Raw genomic sequence first — 7,853 nt, 5'->3', positions numbered from 1 at the left:
AAGGTAAATATCTGCATATTGGTGACAGATATGAACTCAATAAAAATGTGTTGAATTAGTAAAGGGTTGGGATAGGAAGAGTAATTTGGGGTGTTTACTAAAATCCCTGTATATCTGAAGACACTGCAACAGTGCCAGAGAGTTAAGCTTAATGGAAGTTGACCCTCTTCCAGAAAGAAAGAGACAGAGAGAGAGAAAGAGAGAGAGCAGTGAACTCAGTAATGAAGCATCCTTAATCCATCACAAGTTTTGTTCTCTCAGGGGAGCTTCCCATCCATTTTTTCTCTCAGTAATCTTTCTGAGGCCTGCCTGAAGGGGAGAGTTCCCATCAGCAATGGGATTGGACCAGGTAGTTCCTGGCTAAGGGTTTTGTTTTGGTTTGGTTTTTGTTTGTTTGCTTGTTTTACTTTCCAGGTAAAATCTCAGCTATAGCTCAAGTAAAATGTGTCTAGCTTCCCTTAGCTGTTGTCCCCAAAAACCCCTTGTATCCTCATCCCTTGGTAGCTGGTTCAACACCCGCCTATGGGGCCTTCTTGAGCCCAGCTATGATGCTCAGGGTTTTCTCTCTTTAAAAAATAAAAATAATTTATTAGAAATCATCACCACCCTTGCCTTTATACACACTGTTTCCCATTATAAACACAATATATGTTAATTGACCTGGAAACACAGAATAAGATAAAGAACAAAATAAAAACAATCTGTGATTTCCCCACTAGAGAAAAATAGAAAACAACACTATTATCTGGAAATGCTGTGAACAGTTGTAGTTAAGAGCTTAGGCTATAGAGTTAGACAAGCATTTTGGTCTTTATCCTCACAGCACTGAAAAATCAAATAATCAGATTTATGTTTCAGGGTGATTTGTCTGTTGCAGTATAGACAGGAAAAAATAGATGGGTGAGGTGGTAATATGCGTGGATGTTGAAAGATCAATTAGCAGCCCAAAGTCCAGCTCCAATGGTAGTAATTAAGAATCTATGGGGAAATTACTAATAAGGCAAAGTCTCAAGTTCCTCACATGTATAGATGAATGGTGCTAGTACCTGTTTGGGGGCTAGTGTGTGCAAATTCCTTAACATAATACCCAGCACATAAGTATTCACTAAATGCCTAGACATTCTTAATATTTAGTATGCTACCTTGCATTTTTATAACAAAAGCACTTTTTTTTTAACATTATTGTCACCTTTTCACATTTTCTTAACAATTCCTTGAAAGCATTATTTGTAGTGGTTGCATAACAGTTTATCCTGCAGATACACCACACATTATAAAATCATTTCCTTACTGCTGGAAATTTAAATTGTTTCCAACTTACACTTGCAATAATGTGGCAATGAATATAAAATACAATTTTTCTATACCTTTAATTAAAATTAAGATGGATCCTCAGAAACATAACCATAAGGATCAACAGTATGAAAATTTTTGAGTTTCTTAGTATACATTACCAAATTGCTATCCACAGAGGTGGTTGTGTGATTTTCACCATCGAGGTCCACGTTTATACCAACATGGAAGTATTTGTTATCTTACCCTTTCAAGAAACAGCTCTTTGAAGGAATTTGCCAGAGTAACCTTCTGAAGGAAGTTAGAATTTGGCTGAGCACCTATTAAGTGCCATGGTTGAAACATCTTCCCCAATTATGCTCCCAATTATACTCTTACCCTTGTGAGACAAGCTAGCACTGGCCCTATTTCACACCAGGCAGCCTGGGAGCTGAGTTAGGAGAGCGGGGTAGTACCATACTCACTACCACACTCCTATCGGCCCACTGCCCTCCTTATCCTGTGTCCTAAGTACCTTGAGATGCCTTCCTATGCTTCCCAAAAGTGACCGCCCAGGGTTTGAACTCCCCAAAGAGCATATGACCACACACACAAATTTCTTCTGAAATAAGAAAAATCATACAAATATATATGTGTTGATTAGTTCTATAAGGAAAATTAAGATAGTGCTAAAGAGAGACTAATTCTGATTGGGAACAGGGAGATACTTTCTGAAAAAATGATACTTGTCCTAAACCTGCTTTTTGTCCAAGAGGTTCAAAGACTGTGAGACCATTCAAGGAGTGGGGAAAAGGCCAGTACAGAAAGGAGTAAATGAGCAGTTAGAAATGGGTAAGTGTAAGGTTGTAAAATAAGAAAATTCCAGTTCATATTGGGTCTTGCAGGCCATATTACAGAATCTGGATTTTACCTTAATTGTAGAAGAATGATAATACCAGCTCCAATATATATAAAGTCTCCTGTCTTATATCTGTAGATTAACAAGGGGGAGAAACAAAAAATTGTGCAAGAAAATACCTGCCTGAGAATAATGCTTCCCCTCGCCCTTACTCAATATGCCACTTCTTAACCTTGAAAAAAGGTAAAGAGAATTCAGTGTTTTACTGGTAAAACTTATTATCAACATCTTGCCAGCAACTATTTAAAATGAGTTCATCTATGCATTCTCTAAAAGAAAACTTTTTCTCTACGCACTGTTAATATGATGTCCCAAGTGGCTTAGTTTCCTGGAATTACTATTAACACCTGCAATAATTTTTAAGTAGCACATCTCTGCTAACAAAACTCCCTTCAAAACTTGGCCTCAGAAACAAACTATATCATTAGTTAAGAAACATTTCCAGAATGCCCACTGTGTATAGAGCACTGAATTTATCTCTTTGAGGCAGGTAAATAAGCTCTTTGCTACAAATTGCTAAAATGCAAGGCCATACATGCAATGAGAGCAACAAGAGAATTTCCCTGCCTTTGCCCATACCTATCTTGAGGGAAAATAATATTAAGTTGCCATAGCGGATCTACTTTTCATTCAGAGAAACACCCTATGGGTCACTGAAAGTATCTCACCACAAGATCAAGTCCCCAAGATCTGTCAGTGGTTCTGACTACAATAGTTCTCCTTGATATGCAGCAGTAATTTCATGAGCCTTCCCTTAGGAATACCCCTCACAGCAGCCACTGGCTCTCTTAGGGTCTCAAAAAGAATTTTGCTGATGTTTTTCATGGTCACAAAAACTTGACATAACCTTCCTACCTCACCTATACTCCAACATGTTGACAGATTCATTGGCTGGACATGCCAAATTATCATAACTCAGGAAGCACGAAATATATGACTAAATGAAGGCAAAGCATACCAAAAATAGCATTCTAATCAGCTTTTAGAGGGGGTGCAGGTCAAAAGATCAGCAAACCTGCTAATGATTCACGTTTCAACATCTTGCCAACAAGACACTTTAATTGACCAATTTCCAGCTGCTCTGCCCAGGAAACACTCCACTCCTAAAGAACAGAACTGAATCTCAGCCACAGTCCTGCATATGTAGGATTAGGAAAGAGCTCTGCATGTGCCTCCTCTTGGTGTAAAACAAATTTAGACCCCCTACAGAATCCTATATGGTTGGAAGAATTGGAAATAAAAATATACTCACAGCCCAACAAGTGGGTAGCAAAATATTGATTCTAGCTTCTTAAAACGAGTAAAATATGTGAACTGGGAAAGAACCATGTGTGGGAGGGAATCATATCTCATAAGATGAAAGAAAAGAAAAGAAAAGCAAGTTGAGAGGGAAAAAGCCAGCAGTTCCCTCACCACCAGTTCCCAGGCTGTCAGGTGTCCTGGTGTAGCTGAGCTGGCTGGGGAGCCCAGAAAGCACGCTCAGAGATCCTGCTGCGCTGAACAGTCTCACGCCACAGGTGCGTATTAGATTTAAACAGAGGTCATGTTGTCCAGTGGTGCTGTGCAGGTGCCTGGGATTTCCAGGAGCCTGTGTTCTAAAGCCTGTGGCTTTATATTTCAGGTATCTCAGATCTTATAGAATAGGCATGAAACCTACCTATGTTCTAAGAAAAAGGGTTTTATAAGCCCTGAAAAGGAAATGCAGCCCTAATGGAAGTATGTGCTCTTTGTAAAAGGTGTCGCAGCCTAGAGATGGGAGAAGCCCAGGAGTTGGAGGATGAGACCTTGGGACCTCTAGTCAATTATTCATCTGCTCTGACCCTCAGAGACTCTTAGCTGTTAGCTCGGTGGAGGGCAATGGTGTCTGCCCTGCCTCCTGCTCTGGGCTACTGTGAAAAACAGAAGGTATAAAAGTGCTTCATTAATGTGATATACCACAGAGGGAAGACGTGATGAACCTGAGCCTAGTACTACGTACTTGTGCTACTCTGAGAAGGAGAAATGAACCAAGTAACTAGATCCCAGTCTCTGCATGCTGTCACGGAGGTGGCAGATGAACATAAAACATAACAGCCTTCCCACAGGGCGTAGGCTTGGAGGACAAACGGTTCTTGACATACTGGGTATTTATGGGCACTCAAAATTTTTCCCATGGTCCAAAGATCCTGCAATACAGAAAAGACCTAACAACAGGTGAATCTCTAAGATCTTTTGTCTGGTTGGTTGCTTGGTTGCTGTTTTTCCTTCTTTGGTTTTAACCTAAAACAAGATCATTACAGTCTTCCCATAGAGTAGCTTCTATAATTGCAGTAGGCACATGGATTGGCCAGCAAACTTGCTAAAACATAAATCCTGATTCTATACATCTGGAGTGGGCCTGACAGTCTATCTTTCTGACAAGTTCCAGGGTCCACAAGTGACACTGGAGGTAGCCAGGTTGGAAAGAACATTGAGAGACACCTTGGGAAGATTTAAGACATCATATACTTTTACTAGAGTAGGGAAAAAAAATTTTTAACTCTAAATCTTGTGGGGATAGTGAAGCCAAGGTTTAGCTCACTTGTCCAGCATCACCACAAGGCAAATCCTTCACTGCCCACAGAATCCACCACATGCCCTCCCTCATATTCTTCCCTCCACCAATCTGGCTATCCCACACTTGGTGCTTTCACCCTTGGGTTCCTTTTCCTGTCTCTGCACACCTTTTGGAAGTAAGGGATGGAGGGAGGTAAGAATATGACTATGGTACATGAAATATATCCTAGCTTTGAATCATGGAATCTCTTACTTAAAAAAGATAGGGAAAGCAATGAGGATGAGTTTCTAGCATGAAAAAAGCTAACTGCATTCTAGCTCTTAACGTACCACAATGGCATTTAACTCAAAGTGATTAGCTCTTTGTTTCCAAGGGTGGTCCCTGGTGCCTAGGCATGCACCAATAGACAAGTCTAGGCCCCATCTCTGCCTGCATTACATCTGAGGGTGGGGGGGACATATTCACTGAAGCACTAGATATCTAACTCACTCATCTCATTAGGACCCTCAGAAGAAAAATCTCTAGATCCAAGGAGGGGGAAAGAGTTTAAGTAAAAATTTTGAAACTGAAGGCAATCATCAACATGTCTTCCACTTGTGGGCTATGTTCCAAAGAAAAAAGGGGGAGAGATACAATTTGCATTGAATCAATTTCAGCTCTGCCCCCAATCACACAGATTTATAAAAGCCACGCTCTAAAAAGCTGCACTAAGAGGCACATGGGTGGCTCAGTCAGTTAAGCATCCGACTTTGACTCAGGTCATGATCTCATGGTTCGTGAGTTTGAGCCCCACATCAGGCTCTCTGCTACCAACACAGAGCCTATTTTAGATCCTCTGTCCTCCCACCAGTCTCTCTCTCTCTCTGCCTCCCCGCTGCCTCCTCCTCTACATGTGCATATTTTCTCTGTCCCTCTCTCAAAAATAAACATTTAAAAATAAATAAATAAAATAATTAAAAAAATAAAAAGCTGTGAAGTTTCAGTTCTTTTTGATTCCACTTATCCAACCAAAAGCATGAGACTGGGAACAGTTTCTTCACCCCAGCTTTTCTGTCTTACAGAAGTACATCTAGGGCCATGAACTAAACAGAGGGGAAGAGGACTGAAAAAGTAAAAATAATTGCTCTTTTAAAAATCTACTGAAACAGGGTGCTTGGGTGGCTCAGTAGGTCAAGCGTCAGACTGTTGATTTTTGGCTCAGGTCATGATCCAAGTGTCATGGGATCAAGCCCTGTGTCAGGCTTGGTACTGAGCATGCAGCCTGCTTAAGATTCTCTCTCTTGCTCTCTCTCTCTCTCTCTCTCTCTCTCTTCTCTCTCTCTCTCTTTCCTCTCTCTCTCTCCCTCTGCGTGTCTCCCCCAGTTGCACACACACACTCTCTCTCTCTAAAAATAAATCTAAAAAAAAGCTATTGAAACAGCAAATACTCCTAAATATACACAGAATCTGCCCTTTTAGAGAATTGCTGTGTTTCCACCTACAATTTGATCACGAATGGAGTAGTTGAAGAAATTTTGGCTGTAAATGAGGCTTAACACATACAAGGGAATATTGGTTCCCAAGTGCTTCTATTATGCCAGTAAATACTGAAAAGCAACAGAGAGCTTTCCCCTTCAGTCAGCACTATACTCAATGCCTTTCCTAGTACAAGCATTAAAGTTTCACAAGGAAATCTGCCCACAATGCTGCTAGAACTCCACAGGACTCTCCCGAGGTTATTTGGATTTCATTATTAAAATGTATTTTTAAATACCCTTGCTAAGATCAGAGCTCTTGCAAAATTAAGATTAAAATACCCTAGCTTTGGCCAGTGTCAAAGAGCTACCAATGGATCAGAAAGGGCAGAGGTGGAGGAGACACTGAAGTGACTTAGGACCAGAAGTGGGTACAGAGAATCATTGTGGTGAACGCTGAAGGCATTCCCATCAAGAGCATCATGGAAAATCCCTAGAGGTGCCTGGGTGGCTTAGTCAGTTGAGTGTCCGATTTCGGCTCAGGTCATGATCTCACAGTTCGTGGGTTCGAGCCCCACATCAGGCTCTGTGCTGACCACTTGCTCAGAGCCTGGAGCCTGCTTCAGATTCTGTGTCTCCTTCTCTCTCTTGCCCCTCCCCCGCTCATGCTTTGTCTCACTCTGTTTCTCAAAAATATAAAATAAAAAATGTAAAAAAATTAGAAAAAAAAGAGCATCATGGACAATCTCACCACCACACAGTATGCCAAGCTCATGCAGAACTTCATCTTGAAGACCCAGAGCACCATGTGTGAAATCAAACCCCAGAATGACCTCACCTCCCTTTGAATTTGCAAGAAAAACTAAATTACGGTTGTACCAGGTAAAGACTATTTCCTGATTGTGATTCAGAATCCAAATGAATAAGCTACTCTCTTGGCTCCCCACATCATTCCTTCATTTAATAGCCCCAAGAATAATAATGCTAATCATGTCAAACAATTGGCAGGTGGAAATCATCTTAGAGCCTACTTAGACCAATCCAGTGACCAATCATGGGCTGTAGCTCCACCCACCCCACCCAGAACCATCCCTCTGCTGACCAATCACCCTTGAGTTCTTGGGAGGGCCTTCTTTCCTCACCTCCAGGTTTAAAGCAAGAGCTTTGACACCCTGCGTCCTTCTGACCTTCACTTCACTTTGTCACCTTTGGAAAAGGCTGTTTTGTCTTTAACTAAAAATAACTGAAGGGGAGCCTAGGTGGCTCAGTCAGTTAAGCATCTGACTTTGGCTCAGGTCATGATCTCACCATTGCCGAGTTCAAGCCTCGTGTCAGGCTCTGGGCTGACAGCTCAGAGCCTGGAGCCTACTTCAGATTCTATGTCTCCCTCTCTCTCTCTCTGCCCCTCCCTGCTCTCTCTCTCTCTCTCTCTCTCTCTCTCTCTCTCTCAAAACTAAACATTTTAAAAAATTAAAAAAAAAAAACAAAATGCTAAATAAAATAAAATAAAATAAAATAAAATAAAATAAAATAATTAAATACCCTAGTCTTGTATGTATGGTGACCCCTTTCATTGAGGACTTCTTATATACGGTAAATAATGAGACGGATTTAGGGTCCAGGAAGTTTTTGCTGAGATCTAAACAGCTTCTTTCAGTTCACTGAAGTGCTA

At 41.0% G+C, this 7,853-nt stretch overlaps 1 pseudogene; it reads left to right on the top strand.

Moving 5' to 3' along the window:
• Window positions 1-1,033: 1,033 nt before the first annotated feature.
• On the top strand, window positions 1,034-7,107 carry LOC102971803 (annotated as a pseudogene).
• The last annotated feature ends 746 nt before the right edge of the window (window positions 7,108-7,853 follow it).

Source organism: Panthera tigris, chromosome C2 (genome assembly GCF_018350195.1).
Source record: "Panthera tigris isolate Pti1 chromosome C2, P.tigris_Pti1_mat1.1, whole genome shotgun sequence".
NCBI lineage: Eukaryota > Metazoa > Chordata > Mammalia > Carnivora > Felidae > Panthera > Panthera tigris.
Note: the sequence above shows the minus strand (reverse complement) of the source record. Positions and strands in the feature narration are given on the sequence as shown.